Here is a 26,414-nt window from a genome sequence, read left to right on the forward strand (position 1 = left end):
GTGTGGTCGGGAATACCGTTAAGAATATGTAAAATCAGAGGGATAAGGTTTTCAGGAGTAATGTTTCTCTTAGTTCTAGTTGGGACAGCTGGAGCTATGCTGTTAGGTTGCAGCGGTGGTGTGGGCTCTAGGGAGAATGTGATCAGGTGATGATCAGACTACGGCTGTGGAATTGTAGATGGTACTGTAAGTGTGCAGTTATGCACAGCTAGCCAATCCAGGGTTCTACCTTTAGTATGGGTAGGAGCTGTGATTTTCTGAGTGAAACCTAGTTCCTCTAGGGTGTTATTCATTATGGTAGCATTGGTGTCTAACGGGTCGCTAAGAACAAGGTTGAAGTCTCCTAGTATGATACTTTGGGAGGAGTTCTTGAGGTTATGCGATATAATATTTGTTAGGTCAACTTCAAAAGATCCTAATGGACCAGGAGGTCTGTATATTAGGTGAATGGATACAGACTGCGTATTAGATAGAGTTAACTTAGCCGTTAGGGATTCGCAAGAACTTATGTTGTGGTGGTGGTGAGAGATTCATTGATAGGTTGGTTTTAGCTATAATACCAAGGCCGCCACCTCGAGAGGTGGTACAGTCAAGTCTTAGGAGGGTTTAATCGTCTGGCACGGCTAGCATAATTGCTGGGCCAGCTGCTGGGTGGGGCCAAGATTCGGTAACAGCTAGAAAGTCTAAGTTTTCATTGTGTAGTAAGTCAGCTCGGTCAGTAGCATGGGCTACCATAGAGCGTGCATTTATAAGAGCAGCCCTCGTCCCAGACTGAACTGGTTTCGGGATTGCTAGTTGTGTTTTAGGAGAAGGATGGGTTCTCGGAAGAGTCTGCTGTTCAGTTGGAGTGGGTGCCGGTGATGGCTTGAGTTACGCAGGCTGAGAGTAGTATTACTATGCGCTAGTTTGGTTAAGGGGTCATAGAGCCTGGGTAGTCTAGCAGGTAATTTAAGGTTCCTCTGTGAAACAGTGCAGGGTGTAGTAATCATGGCAACCTGTTTGAGGACATTCTGCGCTGGCGCAGGTGAATTAAGGAGCATGATGTGGTCCTGTAGGCTGGTAATGTATAGGATAGTTCTTAATAGGACAGTGTAGAGCATTGGGAAATACATTGTATACAGGGAACAGGTTAGGAATCAAACAAAGTATGGAAGATGTCTATTTGCATGCGTAATAACATAGGTGTAACATAAGGGCAAACGTAGAAGCCAAATGCTATTCAATGGAGGCTAGGCAAGTATCGCACAAGGTGAAAAAACAGTCTGTGACTAGTAGCGTCTACGGCAATTCAAATTTAGGATATCTGACACATTTAGGGCAAATTGACACTTGGTGCACTGCAGCAGCAGAAAAATCAAATACCACATCCGGAAGGTTATATGCAGAGTACACTAACATGCAAGTGAGGTAAGATAATAGGAAATGCTTCAAGGTGTATAAAGGAGACCAAATACAATGCAAGTAATCAATATAGGTATATAGATAGCTGCTATGTCTAAGCTTGAAAACTATATTTCGCATTGAGGGTGGACATACACAGATAACATTTGCAAGATCATGGCTGGGAGCTCTGGCATGCTTGCAGGTCTTAAAGTATATTTAACATACTAGTTCAGCCTGCATTGGTCCGGGGACCTCTTGAAGGCCCTCTTGCAACAAATTCTACTGTACATCTGAGTAGCTAGCCAACAGAGTGGTGGTGTTGGCTATTCGGGTGGAGAATGCAGCAGCAGTTGTGACCCTTTTTCCCATTTCATACAACGTTTTGCCTAATCACGTGGTGCCTCCCCTGTAAACGGGGACACCTGCCCCCTTTCTCGTAGTCTTAACAACCAGGGAATCTGGAGTGGCGTGCCCTTTAATGTAAAGGTGGTCGGTAGGAGAAGGGCAAAACAACTTCTCTTCCCTAGGATTAACCGCCCGGGTCTGGGCTGGAGTTAACAATGAAGGCGCCAGACGTCTCGTAATAGAGTTCAGTAAGGGAATGGCCTGACTGGCAGGAGGCTTTTCCTTCAGTATGTCTTCTACAAAATTCGAATCCTGCACAGCGATTTGAAAATGTTCAGCCGCTTTCTTTAAGATGGCGTTGAACGCCATTTGATCATCCACAGGTGAGGCCTGATGGACTGGAGTGGTAGGAGGGGAATCCATACACAGAGCGTCAGGGTCCGGGGTACGAGTAGGGGACGCCCTTTGGTTGATTATCAACTGGATGGTTGTCTTCCCAATTGTCCATGGGATCAGCAGGATCATCCATAGGGTCCCCAAAGGTATTGTCATCCTGTATGTAGGTATTGATAGGCACCTCGCCATCTGTAAGGTCAAAAACATTCTGTTCATGAGGATCCTCAAAGGTCCTCTGAAACCTAGCCATAGGCATAAAAGGAAGTTCGTCACAAGGCCTCTTGGGAGCAAACCGCTCTGAAAATTCAACAAACTTCTCCAGTCTGTTCATGCACCCCTCAAACATCTCCCTGGTCCATAATGATGAACAAGAGGACTCCAGGGGAGGAAAGGGATCTTCTTGATGAATTTCCTCTTCAAAACATCGAGATTTTCCTTCTAAAGTCTTGGATAAAGACAAAGGGCTCTCAGAATACTCGTTTCGAGGCTCTGGGTGCTGTGACCTGTCTTTAGACGCATCTTTAGGCAGTCTTTCTGTTTCGACGTCTGTTTCGACAGTTCCTTTTGTTTAACCACGGAAGCGATCCTCGCGATACTATCGCTGATGCTCGGGTTTCAAGGAGGTGTGGCGTTAAAGCCGGTGGCTGCGCGGTGGATTTCGGCGCCACTGGGGCCTTAAGCAGTGTCGGAGCCTTCTCCTGAAGCGTCTCGATGGCCGCGTGTGATTTGATGTTAGCGCCCTTAATTTTGGATTGCCCGGACACATACCGCTGTCACGGTTTGCGGGGAGGGCTGCCGATCATGAGGATCAGCGGGCACCACCAAAGTATGCAACGTGCCCGTTTGCGCTTTGGGCACTTTGACTGGACCGCCAAAGCAGAACCATGGGTTGTTTGCTTAGTCTGGGAATCGGGTGCGTCCCTGTTGCCGGGATGCATCGTCCCCATAGCAGGACTCATGTCGTGCCTATCAGGCCGGGGACGGACCCTGGGGAATGAGAACTTTCCACGGTAAGTTAAATGGATTCCAAAGTGGAGCCTTGGTCATCGATAATCCCTTCGTCACACTCGGCGGCTGTGGCGGCTGGGGAATTACTTTCGGCCTGCGACATACCGTAGGCCGCCCACCACTTCAAACAGCGCTCCTTAAGAGTCTTAGGCCGTAGGAGTTTACAGGCCGCCTCGTTGTGGTTGAGGGGGAAGACATTTGTTGCACCGACGGTGCTCGTCTTTCTATGGGAATTTCACCTTACAGGAAGGACAAAAATCTAAATGGAGTCCTGTCTATAGCGCAGGATTGTGCTAGCAACGACAAACCCAAGGGAACAAAGAGAGGGGAAAACAAAAGGCATTCTTGAAAAGAATATGACCACCCCGACCCCACTCTCCTTACTGTAAAGGCCGGTCAGAAGGCCTGGCCACATGGTCGGCAGCGCCGACCGGATTGACAGCCGTCGAAATTCCATTGTCAGCAGTCTTTGGCGGTGGCACAGGAATCAGCCATCGAAGGGAGTAACAATGAAAATAAACGACCAAAGGTTGAGAAATATAACAATAATGTTTATGAAGAGCCCCGCATTAGGGTGACCAGATAGCTGGGCGTAAAAAAACAAAGAATCTGAGGGACCTCGACGCATGACGGATTTTGAGTACACTAAACGCCACGTTAGGAATCGTGTTACAGGCATGCCCACGTCGACTCCCCTTTCGATTCTCGAAAGACAAGATGCAATGCTCCGCGGTTAACACTGGATGTCAGACTATATGCACAGCATGTGATTCTAAGCAGATCAACAAGTATTAGAAATATTATTCCCAGACACTTCATAGCACACAGCCCTGCACTGAGAACACAGCCTGCAAGCATATGCCCTCTAAATGCGCTTTAAAGTGTGGGACGGCAGCAAATCACTGCAGTCCAGGGGTGGTGTCGGGGCCTTTCAAACTTTTCAGTTGATAGGGCCCGAGCCTGGGAGGGTCCCCCAGCAACGGTCTGCAAGTTGGCAGTCCGAAATATTATGACATTGCAACATACTTCTTACATTCCATACTTTAAATGCGTACTTTGCAGTGCACGTTACACATATAAGCTACATTTGCTGGTGTCCTTCAGGCCGTCACCTTCCTTGGGCTTCCTCGGTATCTAAAAGGGTTATCACCTTGTTGCCTTTTAAGCCGGGTGGCTTTAGAATAGACCCTTGCTGCTGAAGAAGGATCAATAGCTTTTCAGTGAAAGTTTAGTATTTCAGTTCCCCACTGTTTGGCAGACTTGTGATAATCTGTGGTATTATCCCCTGGCTTTAGTTCTGTGTCTTCTTTTGAATGTATGCAACCCATGGGTGCCTCAGACTTTTTCTCTGCTCCAGACTAAGGGGCCTAGAAACATCAGAATGAAATGCCTCAAACATCAGCCTGCACAAGCCATGACAAATCTTTAGCCGGCGCTTCAAAGACATTTAGAAGGTCTCATGACTTTAGGTTGTGTTTTCAGTGGCGGGATGACCATTAGCATATGGCTGGGAAGAATAGATCTTCTGCCAATCATCGTGCAGGAGATATTATTTCTAGACATTTGATAACACACACCTCTTGATAATACAACCTGCAGGCAGACTTGCCTAACCTCGCCTGAGTCTGTCTTATTATTAAGTAGTTGTCCCCTTTTTCAATATAGGGAAAGGCGAGGACAGAGTTTATAGCAATTATAGAAGAGCCAGGCTGCAGAAATCACAGGGTTTTTGATTTTCAAATGTAGGCAGGTCTGCCTGCAGGCATATGACCTTGTAAATGTTGTTTGAAGCACAGTGTGCAGACAAACCACTGTAGTCCCACGTTTCAAAGAACATTAAGAAGGCAATGCTTTCAGGCAGAAGGGCACTTGTGCTCCCCGCCCCACCACCCACCCCCGTTCTCCTGGACAACGGGGGCAGGAGTGTAATTTTGCAACCATCAAGAATCCAGATTCAGTGACATGGTATTCTGAATCACTCTGGCTGGCATCCTCTCCTGTAGGCTCTGGCTTAGTGAAGTGTTAACATGCATCTTGGAAAATTAGCAGATGCTCACTTCAAGTGGGGTGGGGGGAGACTGCCTTATTGTGTTAAGCCTTGACTGGGGGGTAGGTGGTGGACAGTCCAAACTGTTTGTGGCGGAGCTGTCAGGGAAGTAGGAATTACAAAAGCAGAATGCTACAAAGACAGCCGAGCAGTTTAGGTAACTGCTGCTGAGTTGTTGTAGGTTTAGACCTGCCTATAAATGCTGTGGCTTTTTTTCCAATTCCTGCTGGTGAATGGTTTTTAAAAAGGTGGATGGATTCGCCTCCGCTTCGCAGTATGGCAACTTCTGCCATCATGAAATTTGGTTCTGCCCCAGTAACGAAAATCAAAACTTGGTGCCCATTCCTACGGGCAGTGTTATTAGTGCCGTGGCAGTGTTAGCCCTGCACTAATAACAGCCTGCAGGCCAAAGAATTTCTAAATCTTTTTCTTTTTGTAAATTGATTTTTAAAAAAAATAATAACACAAACAAGCATTCAATGTCAGTTAAATCTGAGGGACGAGCCCTCCAACAACAATTTCAATTTCACTATAGTGACATACCTCATGAACCCCACCGCCCCCCCACCTTTCCCCTAGAAGACTGTACTTATCTCATCCAGGTTCCAAAAACACAAGCAAAGAACTCAGTGTCCGAGTGGTTTCGAGAGCACAAAGACCCAATGTGATATCTCTTCCAAGTTGTATGACTTATTAGCATAAAATCTGCCCGGGCTGGGCCGTACAACACCTTACACCTTGCCATTAGCCCTTCACCCAAATGTATTATAAAACTGTTGCCAATCCAGTTCTACATTGGCACTCCCCCCCCTGGATAGCTGCCGTTATCTTTTCCATCAAATAAATGTCCTTTGCTATGCTGGCCCACTCCTTCTGCGTAGGGAGAGTTCCATGTAATAATGTCGCCACAAAAATCTCGCCATGCAAAAATATCGCCGAAAAATGGGCGTTTTTTGTGGCGACATTATTACATGGAACATAAAAAAAATATATATATTTTCTTTTTTTGCCCCTGTCCCCATATATATGGTCACCCATATAATATCGCTGCAACCTTTTCCCGGCGATATTATTTACGGCGACCATATATATGGGGATAATATTACCTGATACTGTAGGGAGTGTGGCCCTTTTCCAGTGCCTGGCGCGACATGCTGCCAAGAGGAGAGAGTGTACCAATGGGGGAGGAGGTACCATCGATCCTCCCGCCCCCCCAAGAACAAAAAGCGCCAACATGGGATCCAATACAGACTCCCCCCCCCCTCCCACCCCCCTGCATCTTTAATCCAACCCAAGACCTCCCTCCAGAACACCTGCTCTCTGGGACATTCCCACCACATATGCCGGTAATCTGCCAACATACCGCAGCTGTGCCAACATTGGGGGATTCACTGTATGAAACATTTTGGAGAGACGTGTCGGGTCATACTGCCAACTGTGTAGTAGTTTCACGCCATGAAGTTTATATTGGCAAGATATCGATGTCTTGATTGCTCTATGACGCATGTGTTATCAAAAGAATCTCGTCCAGCTCCCTACCCAAATCCCTCTCCCACCTTTGGCGGACTCCTTGAACTGCCGACCCGCACCCCTTAGATTCCAAAAGAGCCCCATAGAGTCGTGAGATAAGACCCTTCATGTCTGCTTGCCCGTCCAATACCTTCTCCTCCGGTGTGAGATCACTCTGAATCAACTATATCCACTTTTCCGCTGTAAATATACCCTTCTATCTAAGGTAGATTAATACTGGTAACTTGTCTATACCGAGGGCCTCCTCCAACTCACGAATTTCCCTCCTTTCCGCAGTTGGCCCACGCGTGTAAGTCCACCCTCGTACCATGCCTGGTATCTTCCCCACCTCTGGAATGGCCTTCCTCACAGGGGGAGTGCAAATAGGACTCATTGGAGAGGGCCGTTTGATGATCCCACCCGCACTACCACGCATCCTCAACACTTCCCAGTGGACCCCCTAGAATTGGGTGTTCTCGGATTCTAATCAGAAGCTTCCCCTTAGGAACCCAGAGCCATTCCCCCACTGTTGCTGGAAGCAAGTGTTGGTTTTCTAAGTACACCCACTGTTTCCCGGGATCCTCCCTCAAATGTGGGACTGTTGCCCTAAATTGTGCCGCCCTGTAGTATAACATAAGTTCTGGGAGTCCACGGTCCTTTGGTAAGATTGACGTTTCATAGCCCACCCTGGGCTTCTGGTTCTGCCATAGAAACAGCATGCTTTAGCGTCTCTCAAGTTAGCCTCCGGGACCCAGACTGGCAGCATCTGAAACAAATATAATACTCTGGGTCAACGTTCCCTGTAAGGTGCGTGCCTGTCCAGTCGCGCACCTTTGATTGGGAATCTGCGCATATTTTTTATTTTACCGCGCACGACTCCAATCCTCATTGTTTCATCATTGTTTTTTTTGTGTGAACGTGCGCGCACAACTCCAATCGTAATTGTTCCAGCATTTTTTTTTTTGTGTGAATGTGAACACACATTTTATTTGCATTCCTGTTGACGGGCTGCATGGCTCAGCCACTCAACAGTCACACATCCCATGCCTTGAATTGGATTGGCTGTAGCAGCGCTTGACTGCACGTGCTGCACTGCTACAGCCAATCAAACAGTTGCTGCTTACATGCTCCCGCCCATCTTCGATTGAAGATCTGGTGCATGAGGCGTGGCAGCAGGCAGCCAGGCACCTTGGTTGGAACTTGGAGGCGCTCCAGTGACTCCAGCATTTCAGGCCTATACGCTGGGCAGTGGGGCACTACTGGTGAGTAACTGGTGTGGCGACTGAGTGGCGGCTGCTTATTTAGAGCAGGGGTCCGTCTGGGGGCTTTTCAATAAATAATTATAGCTGCAGGCAGCGTCGTTGTGAAATGGAACGTCCCCCTCTGCCTGTGACATTTCACACCGTTTCGCTTTTAAGGTCCTGCGGTCATTTGGCTCCTGTCCTGCCACGTAATGTAGCGCCACGTGCAGGGGTGTCGCTGGGGGGGGAGGGCAAGAGGGGCTATATATTGCTAGGCCTACGTTTGGTATTGGAACCAAACCGACAATATTCTAGACAGTTCAGTCAACTGGCTAAAATAACGTTGGTTCGGAGGGGAGTTTTACGCTTGTGAAACATCTTAACGCATTGCGCGCAACAGGTTGAGCACTTGCTACTTTCTCCTCACCCCCTCATCCTTCCATGGGTGCAAAATGGAACCCCATTCACGTGAGTAATATTACCAGCGATTCTACCTTACCGAGTAGTCGAAATGTCGTGCTCACGAGTCCCGACCCTTTGTGAATGTCTGCGGAGTAGAATTGGTGATTTTAAGGATCTGCAGTGATCCCGATCTTTCTGTGAGCCAGTAGAGTGCTCCTGATGCTGAAAACCCTTGAAGATGCAGGAGGGAAAACAAGTGGGGGCGGTGGAGAAGATCCAAGCTTGGGATAAAAAAGTCTGTGGGCATAGTGTATGAGGTAGAATCTCAAATTTTAGCACATTCACAGTGGGGAACTTCGGGGGTTAAGCACTGTGATGTTAGAGCTAGCATAGATAGCATTCAGTGGTGTTGCTGGCAGACAGCAAGTGTTCTGCTGACATGGACAGACTCCCCCAATACTGACCCTAGCAACCTGGCCCAGCTGAGCCCCCAGAGGCCTGTACCAATTCTTCCACTTTGCCCCAGTGTACCCCTTAGCCCTCTACAGCTTAGCCCCAGCAGCATGGCCTAGCTCGCCCACTGTGTTCCAGTGTAGCCTGCTCAGCCCCCTCCAGTAGAGCCCTCTGCGTCCTGGCCCAGTCCCCGCCCTAACTGTGGCGCAGTGGAGCTTGCAACCCGCAGAAGCCTGTCCCAGCAGCCTGGCCTAGCTCACCCACTGTGGTCCAGGCCCCAGGGTAGGCAATCACTGTCCTTCCACCATACTTCTGGGATGTCATCCACATGGAGGGGAGGACCAGAGCATCAATAATAAATGTGCTTTTGTATTGAGCAGCCATATTACAGTAGCCTTACAAGTGTTGGTCTCTAGGAGTCTGACACCACTGTTCCAGTCTAGATGCATTCTGGGAGTTGTAGTCCAACTTCAGTTGAACAGATTGGGTTGTGCTCATTACAGCAATGATTAGCAAAAGGAAAGCCCATAACTGGAAACCTGCTATCTTGTCGGCATCTCATGTAGTCTAGAAGATACATTAGTCCAGGAGACCCTTCTGCTGTTGTCTTGAGAAGTATGCATAAGGGGGATAGCTCAAGGCCCAGGCAGGGCAACATTGTCTCTCTTGGAGCAGGCAAAGCGGTGCAACATTGGTTTGAATCCCGAATCGATACTGCGCTTAGAAACCACTCCCTATATTCAGAACACCACCACACTAAATAAATAAGAAATATCACAGACTCGCTGGCATGTGCATTCTGCCTTTGGTCTGACTGCATTGCTGTTCTTTTCTGATTGGCAGAAAACCTGATCTTTTTTTTCTGAAAAAGGCATGCCTCCCATAGTCCCATTAGCACTACAGTGCTTTAGACCACTCCCTTGCTTCCATTTGTCCCCAAATACACAACCACCTTGGCCACAGTAGAAGACACATTCCAGCGGATTTAGCAACAGTGCACCAAGGTTTCTCTATGTACTAGGTACCTTGCCGAGAAGCAAGTCCTGCAGAAGTTGCATTCTTCTGTTAAGAGGGCAGCAGCCAGCAGAGTAGAGCACCCAGAGAACTTGGGGGTGATGCCATGCTCTTAATAGATCCCCCCCGTTTGACTGGGTGATCAGCCAGGAATCGGATCCTCGGCTGTTGCGGTCCTTATTTTATTTATTTTACATATAGGGAGGCAGAATGCTCTCCTGATCACAAAAGTATGTATAATAGATAAGAAATCAGATTTCACGGGAAGCAGTGAGTTTCTTAGAATCCAGTGGGTTTCAGTGACATTCTTGTAGAGGGGGGGGGAAGTGGGGCTACTAAAAGTCTCACACTCCCGGTGCCGACAAATTACATGGGCGGAGTAGGACAACCAACAGACATTTTTAAGTGCAACAGGCAGTGGTACTGCAGTTCTAGCCAGCCTTGGAACACATACCACAGTGCTTACCCCTAGACCAGCTTGTTATGGGGCAGTCAGTTGAGTCCAACTGAGGACTAAAGTCATTTAGTCATGAAGTGTTCTGTAGCGCATATTAGATAAGCATTTTGCTACTTGTGTAATGTTGTGTGGCTGCATGGGCTGGGTAAACATTTCAAGATGCGAGCCAAGGCATCTGCCCTTGGCCTGGTGCGATAATGAATACAAGTTCTCCACTTGCGCATAGACAGCAGCAGGAGCACAGCACTTTGTTTCCATGCAAATAAATGTCATTTCTTTTTTAACGAGGATAATGGATAAACTGTTTAACTTCAGAAGATCCAAGTCTTATTCATCAAAGGAAGGGCAAGGGAGTGCTGCAGCAGCTGCTGCACCAACTAAGAAGAAATGTTGCGCTGCTTTCAAAGAGGATTGGTTAAACAAAATAGTCAAAACAGGGTCACAGAAATCACAAGGTAAGGTATATGTGCGACTTGGAAAGATTTGAGTACAATGCTGATATAGGCCTGATTTGCAGAGTATGTGCGGAAGCTAAAGTTACTGGAGAATTTTCTACAGGAAAGAAATGGGCCGATGGGTGGAAATTGGACTACATGAAATGCCATTTAGTTGGAAAAGTTCTTGTCTCTGCTGTACAGGCTCTCGGTCACACGAATGCAGCAGAGAAACTGGGGTTTGGATTGCGTAGAATGCTGCACAAACGTCAACTGAGAGAGGTAATAGATTGGCCATGGTTGAACGACAACGGTGCAAGCCTGAAGAGGTGAAAGTTCTACTGCACAATTATTTGCTAGCTGTAAAATGAAACACTTCCATGCTATCTGTGCAAGAAATCCACAGTCACATAGCACACTACACCAAAATACCAGATAGCTGGAGAGGTAAAAATTATGTGTTTGAACTTCTGGAGTCCATCAGCAGCGTAATCAGATCAGAAATCTTGGCAGAAGTTTACACTGCTCCATTTCACACTCTGATTGTTGATGAAAGCACTGACATTTCTGTCAGTAAAATGTTAGTTATTTACTTTAAAATCAGATCTCTTGCACCAACACCACATTCAATGTACAAAACTGTGTTTGGTGGAATTGTCAAGTTAACGTCTTGCAATGTGGAAGCTGTCACTTCAGCAATTACTGAATTTTACTCTGCCAATGGTCTGAATCGGCAGAAAATAGTGATGTTCGCATCAGATGGTGCATCCGTTATGCTTGGCAAAAACAACGGTGGTGCTACAAGGGTTCTACGTTATTTCGCCGACAGAAATCTCATCGTGGGACATTTCATCGCCGAATTTTCATTGCCAAAAACCCTGTTTTTTTTATTTCGGGGGGGGGGGGTTCCCTCCTCCAACCCCCACCTACTTTAATAATAATACCCCAACCCCTACAAAACACCCCCCCAAAAATATTTTTTAAAAACCAGGGTTTTTGCCGATGCAAAATTCGGCGATGAAATGTCCCAAGATGAGATTCCCGTCGGCGAAATGAGTGTATACCGCTACAAAGCTTAAACAATCTATTCCACATTTCATTGAACAACACTGTGTAGGTCATCATCAAGAATTGGGCATGGGGGATGCTTGGAGAAGGTGCCAATGATTAGGGAAGTAGAAACCTTGCTAAGAACTGTTTATTCTGTGTTTTGCAGATCTCCATTGAGAAAATCTAAATTTGAAGAAATGGCATCAGTCATTAAATGTGATGCCTTGTCATTTCGACCCCTCAATGAAGTTAGGTGGTTATCAAGACATTTTGCAGTGAATGCATTAATGTGCAATTATGAGGTGTTGCTAAAATTAAGGAGGAAAATGATCCTATAGAGAAATACTGTTTCATGAACTGTCTGACCCTACTTATCACATTTCTTTGGCAGTGTTAAATGATATTCTTCGCAATCTAGCAGACTTGTCCAAGTTACTAAAAAAAAAGCAGTCTTACCCCAATTGAAGCCATGCAGTTTGCACGCGGGAAGATCAACCAGATTAGGGGACAGTACCTTGGTCAAGAAGTGTTCTGGAGCAGCACAGTTACAGAGATCTGATCTCAACATACTCCGACAACGAGGAGGACTTCTGTACTGCATCTATTCTGAGTTTTATTGGCTTGGTGTGTGAGCATATGGAGAAAAGGTTTCTAGAAAACGAACCGAAGGACTGGGACAGTTTTGATTTTGATTCACTAGCCACTCAACAATGCAGCTTTGACTTTGGAATAGAAAAGGTTAAGCATCTTGCTGAAAAATACCAAGCCATTTTAGATTTTAAGGGGGTGGACTGTTTAGAATCAGACCCTAGCATGCTTGCAGTGGATTCCATCCTTATGCAATTTATGCCTTAAAGTATGTGGTAGCAGAGAGGAACAAGTGTGGTTCTTTAAAATGTTTTCAAGACATGATGAATTTCACACTTCAACATGCCACGGAGTACAATGTAGTGGCCGAGCTCATGGACATATGCGCCACATTTCAAGCCTCAAGCGCAGAGTGTGAGGGAGGGTTCAGTCTCATGAACAGCATTAAGACCAAATCAAGGAATCGCCTGGAAAAAAAGTCACCTTGATATTCTCATGCAAACAAAGGTGTATCTATTATATAATCAGGTAAATCTTGATGATGTGTAGCAGCACTGGAAGAGCGGCAAAGACAGGCGAGAGAAGCATGTGAAGCAAGGGGAGTCTGACAGCTCAAAAGACTCAAGTTTCAGTAGTGCCACGGCGGGCAGTGCACCACCATTGCCGAGTTGTAGCACCACTGAAGTGTTGTAAGATAACCACTGACACCTTCACCTTCTCATCAATGCCATTGCTGAAACTTTGTTTAGCCCAACCTCTCACTTTGTGACTTTTAGAGCTTATTGAGGCTTTGCTCATCACCAGAGAGAACTTTGACATTTAAAAACAAAAGCATATTAGAAAGAAGTTTCAATTGGGAACCTGTTTATGCTGTTGAAATGTTACTGACAGTCACTCCAACTTTAAAGAACAGCAATTGGGTATGTATGGCATTGGCATATCGCATTCATTTAAATGAAAATGTGTGTACATTTGTATTTTTTTTGTATTAACATCTCATCATCAGCTTAAAATATATGGAAAAACTGGTGGTACAAATTGTTCTCTGTCCTGTTTTCCTATCTGATGAGAAATGTTTGTTTTCTCTATTATTTACATGATGGTTTAATTTATGTTCTTAATTGATTGCACAACTATTTATTTTGTAATGTGCTACCTGGCTGCTAGCTACTATACCAATCCCAGAGCCCACCCCCTACCCCCCTAAGTTCCTTCATCTACAAATTATATTTATTGTTCATGTTCAATAAAATAGTAAACAGTGTTGCCTCTTGCTGGACCTCTGATTTGGTTGCACAACACTAAGAGTCCTCTTAAGATGCTGTACTAGTAGTAGTCATCCTTTTCTTGGCAGACTTTGAGACAGTCGGGTTAACTTCCGGACCAGGGCAATCTGACATTACATGATTCAGTGCTTTTTTATTTAACTGTCCAGTGTCCATCCATACCACCCTTCTATTAAGTCGTCTTTGTCATTAATCATGTATTGCTTATTTCATTAAACCAATATAAAGCATTTCCTTTATATTCCATACATTTAGTGAACTGGGAATGCAGGAGGCGCTACTGCTGTGCTACTAATATTAATTTGTGAGGCAGAATATGTGTTCCACTAGAAGAACCCCTCTGTTCTTGTACCAATCCATCATAAAACGAAATATCTTGCTAATGTTTAGAGATGTAAAAGGGACACAATTTGAGATGAGCTAAAGTCTTAGGAGGAGAATAGAACACCCAAATGTCCTTGAAGTAGAGCTTGTTGTGCAGCAAATACGCATTCCTTGCTTGCACACTATGGAATCGAATCACTAAGCACTTGCTCACTGGTGGGCACCGGGCTGGCGCTGCCAAGTCGCCGACCACCACCGGTCTGGCGGTGCATCACTCAGTTGCGCACATGACTGAAAAACAGCCCACACACAACTATTCTTTGGCGCACACAGCCCAAAATAATTAGAGGGAACATTGCTCTGGGGAGCAGGTTCATTTTTACGGCGTTAAGCCTACCCATCCATGACATCTGGCCCTTGCTCCAAGTCTCCATCTTGGCAAATTAACTTATCGAAGAGAGGGCCCACCCAGATCCTCCCCAGGTTTGACAATGGTGACCCCCCCCAGGTATCCAATACCGTCGGGCTGTATCTGCAACCCCAGGGGCCTAAGCGCCTCAACATTCCTAAAGTTCTCCGCAGCGAAGGGGAAAATCCCCGATTTATCCTTCTTGACCTTAAAACCAGAGAACTGCCCATATTCCACGATTATTGCCATCGCAGCAGTGATAGAGCTGGTGGGGTTCACCAGATGCAACAGCGCATCGTATGCGTAGACTCCTAATTTGAACTCCCTCTCACTCACCATGATGCCCACCACCCGTGGGGCCGCCCGTAATCGCTCCGCCAACACCTCCATCGTTAACGCAAATAGGGGAGGCGAGAGCGGGCAAACCTGTCTCGTCCCTCTCTGCAAATCAAAGGACCTCGACAGCCGCCCGTTCGCGGTCACTCGTGAAACCAGGGCTACGCAGAGAGCCTGTATCCCTCTCAAGATCCGATCCCCAAACCCAAATGTCCGTAGGAACCCATCTTGGAAGCCCCAGTCCAGCCGATCAAAAGCCTTCTCGGCATCGAAAGCCACCAGCACCGGGTTACTCTCCCTCCCTGCCGAAGCCTCCATCAGGTGCAGCGTATTGCGCAAGGTGCCGGCACCCTGCCTACCCTGGATGTGGACTAGTTTTGGCATGATTCCCTCCATTCGTGTGGCTAGCACCCTGCTAAAGATTTTCGCATTAACATTAAGTAGGGAAATGGGACGATAGGACTTGCAACACTCTGGGTCTCTACTTGCTTTTAGTATCACTGTTATCAAAGCTCCCCCGAAAGATGGGGGGGGGGGGGAGCCCTGCCTGTTGTAAGGACATGATTAAATAACTTCGCCAGGTGTTGGGCAAGGGATCCCGCAAAGGTCTTGGAGAACCCAGCCGTGTACCAGTCTTCTCTGGGAGACTTCCCCAGTTTAAGCCACGCTATTGCCTTTAACACTTTTTCTTGGGTGATATATCTTTCCATCTCCGCTTTCTTGGTACTTTGACGACATGGTGGGGGTGACCCCTTAACCCCCCCCCAGGTATCTGCCCAGTGCCTCCTCATCCATCCCCCCTTCCCTGCCGTAAAGCTGCTCATAGAATGTGGCAAACTCCTGCGCCACTTCCCCCGCAAGGAAACAGGACTGTCTCTCTGAGTCCCGGATCCCAGCCACCCACCTCTCGGCCTGTAGCCTAGCTGCTAGTAAGGTGTCGGCCTTATACCCCTTTTCATAGTACCTTTGTTTCAGAAATTGCATGCCAGCGATCACCTTCCCCATCTCCAGATCCCTCAAATCTTGGCACTTTTCCCTCGCTAGCCCCAGGTCCCCCTCCTTCTCCATTTCCCCCTTGCCTTCAGATGCCTCCAATTTACGAATCTCACCTCTGTGCTTCTCAGCCCGCAGGGACCTCATTCTCTTTTCTGCTGTACCTTCTCGAATAAGAAGACCCCGCCATGTTGCCTTGGCTGCGTCCCACATCATGCCCAAATCCACCTCCCTGTGTCACCGCCTCCCTGTGTCATTCAACTGAAAGAACTCCCCCAATCACTTCCTGCATCTCCTTTGCAAAAACCCTGTCCTTAAACAGGACATTATCGCCACAGTGATTCCCGGAACTCAACCCTGGCAGTACTATGCCCAATTCCACCATATTGTGGTCTGACCAGCTAATGGGTGAGTGATTGCTACCAATGACCCTGGTAATGTGTCGCTGGAGCACAAACCGGTAGTCGATCCTTGTTCGGGGTCCATGAACATGGCAGAAGAAAGTGTAGCCCCTTTCCGTCGGGTGGCATTACCTTCATACATCAACCAGCCCCTGGTCTAACATGTACCCCATGCATCCCCCTCCCTGTTGCCCTGCCTCACTGCCTGTTGTGGTCTGCTCCCCACTGTGATCCATGGCCTGGTCTGCCCACATATTAAAGTCCCCCCTACTAGTAGCAAACTCACCGACTGGGCAAGTATCTCTCCCATGGCATCCTGCAAGAATTGCATCTGCACTGTATTGGGGCTGTACACCGCCGCAATACTTAACTGAACGTCCTCTAAGGTGCCAGAAATCAATAGCACACTCCCATCCTTCCTCTTCCAAACCAGTGGATTGGCTATCCGTACTCTCCTATTGAGGATGATCCCTACTCATCCTTTTTTAGAAGGCCCTGAGGCCCAGAATCCTGCTCAATGTACGCCCCTGGGACGTGCGTCTCTTCACCCTGGAGTATCCATGTCCCTGCACCAGTAATACATCTAGGTTTCTGTTCCGAATCTCCCTCCCAAGCAGGGAGCGCTTTGTGGGTGAATTCAAGCCTTTAACGTTAAGAGTCCCCATGTTAAGGGTCTTGGCCCGGCCCCCTCCCTCAACCCAAGACATCTGGGTACATTCACTCGTTCCCAAACAGTTCCAGTCGGTACAATAGAGAAACCTTCAACTATGTATTCCTCAATAGCCCCCTACCCATGACCTACCCCACAACTGCCCCACCGGCCTCAACACCAAATTTCCGGTAAGCACTCCTTCAGTTCAGTATCGGCCTATGGTTCGTTGAGGTGCCCACCACCCCCAAGCCCGAATGACGGTGTCCACGTGGGGTCCTGCCAACCAAGGTGTTGCAGTGGGGATCTGTGTCTCTCTGCTACTTTAACTATTGTTGATCCGACTCGTGTCCGGAGGGCCTCACAGCTATTGTCCTGTCTCCTCTCACGCTACAATATTCCTGTGGTTCTTCAATCCCCAGGTTTGTTGTTCAATTGCGTCCTGTTGTCTCCCTGTCCCCCATTGGAGCCTGATAAGGGGGTTCCTTCCTTTTCCAGCAAGGCTAGTGTGCCACCTGTTTGTGAATTAGAGCCCATAGTGTCTTTTAAACTCTAGGTCTTGCTTCTATACTTAAATTTCACCTCCTCGGGCCCTGGCTTAATCCAAAACCCCTTTAATGATCTAGATCTGGTTTCCCTGCATTGATTTCACCACCTCGGGCCCGGGCTGAGTCCAAGGCCCCTTTAGTGCTCTGGGTCTTTTTCCTGTGTTCTATTCAACAATTTCCCTACCTCAGGCCTGTGCTGAGTCCAGAACCTCTTTGGCACCCAAGGTCTGGTTTCTATGCGTGAGTTTCACCACCTCGGGCCCGGGCTGGGTCTAAAGTCCCTTCAATACTCCAGGTCTTGTTGTTATATGGTAGTTTCACCCCTTCGGGCCTAGGCTGTAAGTTGTAAGATTTCCTCTGCCCCTCGATCACACCAGCTGCTCCCCGTGTGTTCAAGCAAATCTGCCGCGCTCCGGGTGAGTGTGCTGGCATGGAGGGGTCCAAGGACCCAGGCATGCACACCGAATGGGGGCTGTGGGGAATCGCTGCTCCCGCACGGGAGAAAACTCCCCAGCGCACCTGCTGACTTCCCCCACCCCTCCTGGGGAGTCAGTCACTCTTGGGGTGCCCTTCTTCACTCCGCGGCTGCAGCGGGAGCTGGGCTGGGAATCCCGCTCCCCACCGGCACCTCCGTCACTTTCTCCCGCCTCGGGCTCCTTTTCCAATTACGCACCAAAGGGCGTGGGCCAGCTCCAGCTGGTCAGCGACTGCCCACCATAGGCACAGCTCCACCAGTGCACCCTCCTACACTCCTCTCACACTGGGTGGTGGGGGCACGCTGGGGTACCACACGGCCTGCCGATAGAATCCACCACCCGTGCCTCCACAGGTCGTAGAAGTCCTAATCAGTGCTCCTCCTCCCAACGGTCTCACAGGGGGACACCAGCACCCCCTTCAGGGACCCCAGGGGGTCAAATGGCAGTACTCCTGGGCTATCTCTGCAAGGGGGGGTGGGGGGTGGGAGTACTGCTAGCTCGGGTGTGATGGACGGCGGCGGAGCTGCAGCTTCACGTGTCCATCGTGGTCCGCACCCCCTGGTGGTCTCCCCTCTAAATGTTTTTTGAAATGTGGGACGGCACCAAATGACTGTAGTCCTGTGCTTCAAAGAATATTAATGCAATATGCCTGCAGGCTGTTTTATCAGTGCAGAGTGTGTGAGCCTCGCACTGATAAAACAGCCTGATAAGATGTTCTAAAATGTTCTTTGAAGCACGGGATGGCAGCAAATCAATGGAGTCCCTGCTTTAAAGAACATTAAGAAGACCATATGCCTGCAGACAGTTTTATCAGTGCAGGGCTTATACAGCCCCCTGTACTGATCACATAGCCTGCAGGCATGATATGCCCCGGGATCTAAATTAATGAGTACTTACCCACGGCATCCACGATGGCTGGGCAGCCGAGTTGTGACTCGAGCTGTGCCTTCTGTGCTCTGGCGAAACAAAAACAAAAAGGTGATGGCTGGAAGGTTTGGAATTAATCATAACCACAGGCACGGCTCAGGGCAACCCTCGAGACCATCGCTTTTCAGCCTGCCAAGCCATTACAGAAGGGGAAAAACCATAGGAAAAACTAACCGTAAATGTAAGACTCAGATTGAACATTGGAGTTGCATCAAAGGAAAAATTGAACAGGCTCCTATGGTCAAACATTTTATTGAGAAAGGCCATACTCATGAGAATTTCACATGGGTAATTCTAAAAAAACTCCATGGTTCCAGTAAGGAAGAGATTGATCAGAAACTCATTACAGAAAAATTATTTCAAGACACAAAGTCATATACATGGCCTAAATGAGGACATTGAGTGGCACAATGCTGGCCGATTACAAAGACATTAGCTTTGTTTTATCTCATTTTCTCCTGAGATGCCACAATGACGTTTGATCAGGTGGGTTTTAGCCCCCACATTTGTCACTGTTATAATAATGGTTTTGGAATGGGGCAAAAAAATAGGGTATTTGATCAATGCCATTTAAACATCCGTCTCCTTTGAAAATTCAGCTTGTGAGAAATTGTTTTGAAAAGGGTGATTTGCCTGTAACATTTCTGTATTGTGTCCAATAGGCGTTTCATATTTGATATAAAGGCCATTATGAAAATGTGTGCATGTGTCTTTAAGACTTGTGGTACCGGCAATAAATGTAAAATGTTATGGAGTGGGCCGGTCCTATTCAGAGGAAACACGGCAGGAAAAATGTTTTATTTTTATTATATGCCATCAAAACCTGGGTACTGGCGAGATTTGGTTTACAAACTTTTTTGATACGTAATGGGGTATGCGAAGATCATAAAGCATTAGAATTCTCACCCTTACAAAACTATGTGCAACACGTTGTGTTTTATTGTTGAGTGTTCAATAGCTTTCAGCATTGAAAACAGCAATATTATTGATGTAGGGCAGCCCGCAATGATGTTTGTGCAACGTTATATTATAATGTGTGTTTGAAGTGCCGCAAAGATGAAGTCCGTTTTTTATGTTTGGCTAATGACGAGCTTGTGGAACTTTGTAGTCAATTTTTTATGTCTGATGATAAAGTGGATGTGCCGCGGGACAATTTCGATGTTTTGCCAAGACAACAATTGGAGTGCAGAGTGATCACGCTCGTATACGGTATGGTCCTAAGTGGAGCATTTACATTTTCCAGTTGAGGTAAGTCCATGAGAGGCGTGTGAGCTAATGTGGAGTGGCCATGTGGTTTTCAAACCCCACCCCCCTCTTGTATTGAAGGGTGTTTGTCAATTATGCCCTTAGGTAATGTCAGTGATTTCTGGGCGACTTTCCTTGATAAGTAGGGTTGCTAATGGCATGTAGTGGGAAATTTGCACTACAATGTTAGAGTTTAAAATAGCAAATGACTTGTTGTTTGGGCACACAGTGTTTTTGAGAAATGTATCTTTACTTTCGATCATGTAGTATCTGGAGTAATTCGCCTTGAAGAAAAGCAATCCCGAAATTTAGGCTTATGAAGATAAGGTGCTTTGTTTGGCCCGGGTGCATTCATTGAGTGTTACCCTTCATTGGAGGTATGAGATACAGCTGTTGTGTTTGAGTAGACGCACATGTAGTTGGTGAGATTTGTTGACAATATAGTATTTTTGGGTTTCTTTTTGTGCAGTGTGCCTTGCTCGGACACATCATAAGGGTTTTTTGAAGAAATAAGTCCTGCTGAAAAGGATTTTTGGAATATGTTCCGTCAATTAAATGGAATTCTATAATACTATGATAGCAAGTATTTTCAGCAAGAATTTATGCTGGTATGCTTATCAATGCATACCAAGATGCTTTATTTACGATTGTTATCTTGATAATTGATATATGGATTGATTATTTTTGGAAATTGTTGTGGTGACCTTGTGTGTTTATGTTTTTATCACTTGTTTTTAAAAGTGACCTTCTCCCAGGATATACATGTTCGGACACCAAAAAAAAAGCTAGAACAGTATACCATCAGATGAATGTCTGACCTAAATGGTCATGTTGACAGAAACATGTTGGGTTCTTTGTAAACACAACAAATAGATTAATGTGGTACTAAATGTTGTGCTGTGTTGGTTAGGTGAATTGTTTAGTGGGGTTTATAAATGTGCATTGTTGTATGTGATGTGTTCAGTTCATCTACCTGGTTATCGCAAGGTGTTTTAGAATTGTATTACATTTTCTATGATAATTAATGAAATAAAAATAAAAGTGTATATTTCTTACTAAAAAACTTCTTTCACACTAGTTATTAGTGTTTTTGAAAAAAACAGTGGGTCACCATTGGAGAAAAAAGGTATTTATGTTCTACCTCCTCTTTTGAAATTAATAGTTTTACTTTCTTCATCATTACTAATTACAATACTTTTAATGTAAAGGAGAAATTACTTACCAGTCATGTTCTTTCTATGGATTCTTCTCCCACAAATTCCTCATCTTGATAGACAATCCACACAGAACGAGCTGCTCTGAAGAATTCAACAGGTGGCATAGTGTGACTCTGTGTCAACGCATGCCTCAGCCACTCTACTCCTCGACTCTCCCCCTATTCAGCAGCTAAGGGAATCAATTCCCATACACGGAAGCCCTTTGAGTTCTGACTCCCAGCAACCTAGAAGTGCAAGAGCGGCTCAAATTCTATACCACTGCCTTAAGCCACCTTTGGGCTGCTTCGACCATGATCAACAGCCTTTGAGCTGACACATGACTGTGATGGAGGCTATCAAAGGAGGTGACAGCCTGATGGTTGCATGTGCTTCAAAGACTCCCGGTACCAAGGCATGCAATGAAGCAGGCATGGGTATTGGATGGTCCTCCCTCAAATCTTAAGTGGTGCAGGGATCTCTGAGGTTAGTTTGGGTTTCCTGAATGCAGGATGGCCCAAAGGTACAGAGTCACATGACTTATCAAAATGGCCTAGAATGCTCTCCAACAAAACATTGCTGTAGAATCTGCCTCGTTCCTCCATTGATCTCAAACCAGCCATCCAATATGAAGGCAACAGAGGAGTGATTTTCTGGACTTTGGATGCCAAAAAATGGCAGATTGTTTCCTGGACTTTAGTCTTATGTACATCTTATGTTTTTTTAATTGTAACCTTAATTCCTGAAAGGATGATGCCCCTCTACTGCATTGCAGCCAACATGCTGGTCCTGCACTGGTTTTTGACTAGGGCGACAAATGGAGGTAGAGCAGAAGGACTCTGAGGGGTCTTAGAGACGATTTTACAGTGAGTGTGCTGCATGTGCAATAGCGCTCTCTCTCTCCCTCGTCTCTGGATAAAGCTTGGTAATGTTCTTTCTGATGTCTCTGGATAAAGATTGGTAATGTTCTTTCTGATGATATACGATTCCTCATACAGATTCCTCATCCCTTAAATATCTTATTGGTGTATGCCTCTGTGGCCAATCCTTTTGCCTCACCTTCATGCTTTGTTGCCCTAGTTGCAAGCGCTGATAACCGGTAGAACTCTCACATCAAAAATATAATAAGATATCGTCTCTGAGGGTCTGATGGGTGAGATGAAGTTAAGTTACTTGATCCTCCCACAGATTCCTCATCTCCGAAAGACTCCCAAAAGCCATACTAAAATAGCAAGGGAGAGAAGAGAGTGAAAAAGAAAATGACACCAGAAGCCCTCGAAGGTCAGAGCAACATGATTGAACATCCTTACCAGCCAGAGTGTCAAGATGATAATTGGGATGCCGAGGCCACACTTAACAGATGTACATTAGGAGAATCCCTGTCTGTAGAGCAGAATTAGTGGCCTGTCCTCTTGATGAATGAGTCCCAGGGTCTCCGTTATATGCCTCTGAGCCAACTCGTAACATTTGTTAATACACAACACAATCCATCTGGAAATTGTCTGCTTCCCAATCCCTCAGAATTTTGAGGCTCTTTTACAGTAATGCCCCTCCACCCCTGTCTTTGGTGGATGTGGAGGAGGAAAGGACACTGGAAGGAGATGCTTTGGTGCAAAAGAGACCACCTTTGATGGAAAAGCAGGTCTGACCCTCAAAGTAACCTCTTTGGAAATCACCTAAAACGGCAGTGCAACTGATAAACCCTGGAGTTCAGAAGAAGTAAGGGGAAGTTATTGCAACCAAGAAAGAAACCTTCATTGAAAGAAGCTTTATGGTACAAGAAGGCATTTGGTGGAACAGTGCTGCCATATAAAAAGACAAAACTAGAAGAAGGTCTTATAAGGCATCACAAAGAGCTTGGGAGGAAATTCATTCACTTGTCACTACAGAAGTCCATCACTTTGGGGTCTGGACAGTAAGGACCTTTATGGTAGTTCCCTTAAGGATAGAGCGGGCTGGCATGTAGCCCTGTAACGTACCAACAGTGAAGCCTGACTGAGCTAAAAATTCAAGAACTGTGCTGGTGGATCCATGCACCTACCCCTGCAGCAAATGGCAACCATGAGCTAGTAACTAGCATGCACTTGGTGAAAAGGTGTGTTGGAACATGCATCTTATTAAGATGCAGGTGAGAGAGTCCCCAATTTTAATATCTCAACCTTTCAATAGTAAGGCGTGACAGATTAGTGGTAGATGTAGCCTGACACAAGCATGAATTATTAGAAGGAGGGTACATCATCTTTTCTAGCAGGACTGAGTTCTAGTTCCTTTATGCCTAGCCCCGGAGTGATCAAGATCACCATTTCCCTGCTCTGCCTCAATTGCCTCAACACTAGAGGAATTTGTGAAAATAGAGAGCACTCCCTGTCGGGGGCACCAATGGGAAGGCCATGGGAAGTGAGCCTGCCATTGCAGCCTGAAACTGTGTCAAATGAAGTCCCAAGTAAAAAAACATGGGACAAAGTCCATGACAATTGTGAGCAAAATAAAATGTATATGACATAAGAGTGAAAATAAACACACAACATGCAATGTAGCCAAGGCTTACACAAGCCACAGGATGTGGACAATCAGAATAACATGACATCATATACATCAAACCAAAAAAGCAAGATAGTCCAGCATGCATGGTCAATTACACAAAAAATGTTAAAGCACATGGTGAATAGCCATATTCAGTTTTTGAGAAGCAGAATTAAATTCATAGGCACTGCACGTAATAAAAGACTCAATATGAAAAAACATTATCAGTCGACACGAGAACTTGAGTTTTGGCTGTATGGGCGTTAACATTCTAAAAAAGCCCAGCCTTCACCGGGACAAAGTGAGATGATAAGAAGACAATCTTCATGCAGCTTGAAACACCAGACTCTCTTGAGTTAGTTAGCTATGTGTAATGAAAGAAACAAAGGATCAGTAGGAGCTGTCCAGTGTTCTTGATACAAGTGATGCATGTCTGCTACATAAGGCCGTACCTGGTTCAGCAAGCTCCTCTTCGAATGGGAGAATGGCCACTTGGGATGTCCTAGGATCCCCAAGGTCAGTGAACACAAAGCTTGTCCTCAGTTAGAGCCAGCAGGCATAGTGAGCCCACCATCATGGCAACATTTTCCTAAGGGTCCCAAAGTATGGGCCCAGGGCTGCCAAATGAAACTGTCGACCGCAGAGTCCAGAGACCCTTCAAGTCCACTAGCTTCCTTAAAATCCTCTGCAAGGTCAAGAAGGGAGGGGTTAAAAGGGCTCAACAATATTACGTATGTCCAGCGTGGGAAAAAAACCTTGGCCACCAGGCGATTGTAGCCTGAACATCATTTGATCATCAACCTCCTCCTTCTACTCCCCCTCTTCCGTCTACTAGTCTGAAATCACACTATAGAGGTGTGTAGTATGCTTGAATCAAGTGTGGGACTCTCTAACACACGATAAACAGCTGCCCTCTGGGAAGTGGCGCTGGAGCCAAAGGAACATTTGACACCGACATTAAGCATCCAGTGGCAAACTTGTAATATGCCGGAACTGGCCAGTCGAGGAGCAGTGGGCTCTGTGGTCAGGATTAGAGAGGGGAGAGACTGCTGGAATATTTTCAGCGTGGCAACTGTGAAAGCCTTTACACTGCTCTGTAAAGGAAGCTGAGGTAAGGAAAGAAGGTTTTGCATTGGCCTCAATGAGTTGGGGATGGTCTCCTCATCCATACATTGTCTTGGGCCTGGTTTGGAGACGCAGTTTCCAGGATGAGGAAGATTGGACATGCAAACCAGATTCACTATGAGAATAGATAGTTTTCTTTTTTTCTTTTCTTCTTTTTCTCTTGCTCTAACTCCTCAATCTGAAAAGCATGCCCTGGAGCCATGCTCTTTTCAGGAATAGCCTTAAGAGTTTTCTTTTTATTGAGGAGCAAATAATCTGTAGCCACTCACTCCTGCAATGTCTTAGATGAATAGATTGGCATGACTCCCATTACTCTGTGTTGTGGTCCAAGCACCAAATACATGACTGTTGTGGGTTTGAGATTGATATGTGCCTGCTACATTCCTAACACCTTTCCTCATGTGACAAAATGCCCTGCTTTGCTGTGAGGGTTGAGAATGGGGTAACTGAGGAAGTAGGGTACCGCCACCCACTACCTGGGGGCAGTATCCCCTGGTCTACTCCACCCTCTCCCATAAGCTTGGTAGGGGCTTGTCAGAAGGGTCTAGCTATCAGCATGGTGCCTTTATGAGGACAGATTATGTGTGCTACTGACAGCACCTGCATGTTTGACTTTCCTTGTGCGAGGAGCAGAAATCACCCACTACAACAAAGAGGGTGTGGGGGAAAGAGTGGTACCCCAAACTATAACTGAAAACATCAAGCAGTTAGCTATTTACCTCACAAGATTTCCAACACCTAAGGACTATTAGGCTAAGTGTCTCCCACATGACTGGGGTAACGGTGTGGTATGCAGAGAGTGAATCGCCCAGGTAGAAGGACTAACCAACCCCAAGTCCCACAACAAGCTGTTCCATGGGCGCAGCACATTGGCCCATCTCCAAGAAATTGCATAAGGACACATACCTGAGATCCCTTAAGTAAGAGAGGCTGTAAGGTGGGGACTAGGCCCCAATAAAGGAGAACCTATGGCAGAAGTCTATGGGAGCTAATAGAGAGAAGAGGCAAGGAGATGAAGCGTGATGGAAGCGAGAAGGAGACTACTTTGGACCTGACTTGAGGACAGCTAAACGTGGTGACTGAAAGTAAGGAGGAGAGCATGGAGGTTGGATTGGGAGAGGGAGAGGGAGACAGGAGGTCGCACATCCCAAAAGGCTAGGGCCACATAACCAGGATGTTTGGAAAATAAAACACCAAGAGGCTGGGAATGGAGACACTCAGGAAGTTGGGAAGTGAGACCAAGGAGAGGATGGGGATGTGGAAAAACGTAAGGCTGGGAGGAGTCAGACTCAGGAGGTTGGCGGAGAAAGGACGAGGGGACTGGGGATAGAGAAATCTAGGAGGCTGGGAAGAGAGAGAAACACAAAAGGCTCGGGAGAGAGATGCAGTAGGCTACGGAGCGAGGTACAGGAGGCTTGAGAAAAAGACCTAGGAGGCTAAGAAGAGACTAAGACACATGCAGGAAACAAGAAACAAATTCAAGAGGTTGTGAAAAAAGAACCAGGAGGCTGGCGAGAGGGAAGGTGTAGGACAGCAGGACAATGAGGTGGAGGTGAAAGTGGGTGGAGCAGTAAAGGGGTGGAGCAGTAAAGAACCAGTTGAAGTGGAGAAGAGAAAAGGACCTCTGAAGCAGGAAGTGGTGGTAAAATTAC

At 46.5% G+C, this 26,414-nt stretch overlaps 1 protein-coding gene across 13 annotated transcripts in view; it reads right to left on the reverse strand.

The window, feature by feature from the left end:
- The window catches only part of BMAL1 (basic helix-loop-helix ARNT like 1), a 989,350-nt gene that overhangs the window by 60,533 nt on the left and 902,403 nt on the right, over positions 1-26,414 (reverse strand). The gene's annotated exons all lie outside the window — the stretch shown is intronic.

This window comes from Ambystoma mexicanum, chromosome 11, assembly GCF_040938575.1.
Source record: "Ambystoma mexicanum isolate Mex_15411 chromosome 11, UKY_AmexF1_1, whole genome shotgun sequence".
NCBI classification, from domain to species: Eukaryota; Metazoa; Chordata; class Amphibia; order Caudata; family Ambystomatidae; genus Ambystoma; species Ambystoma mexicanum.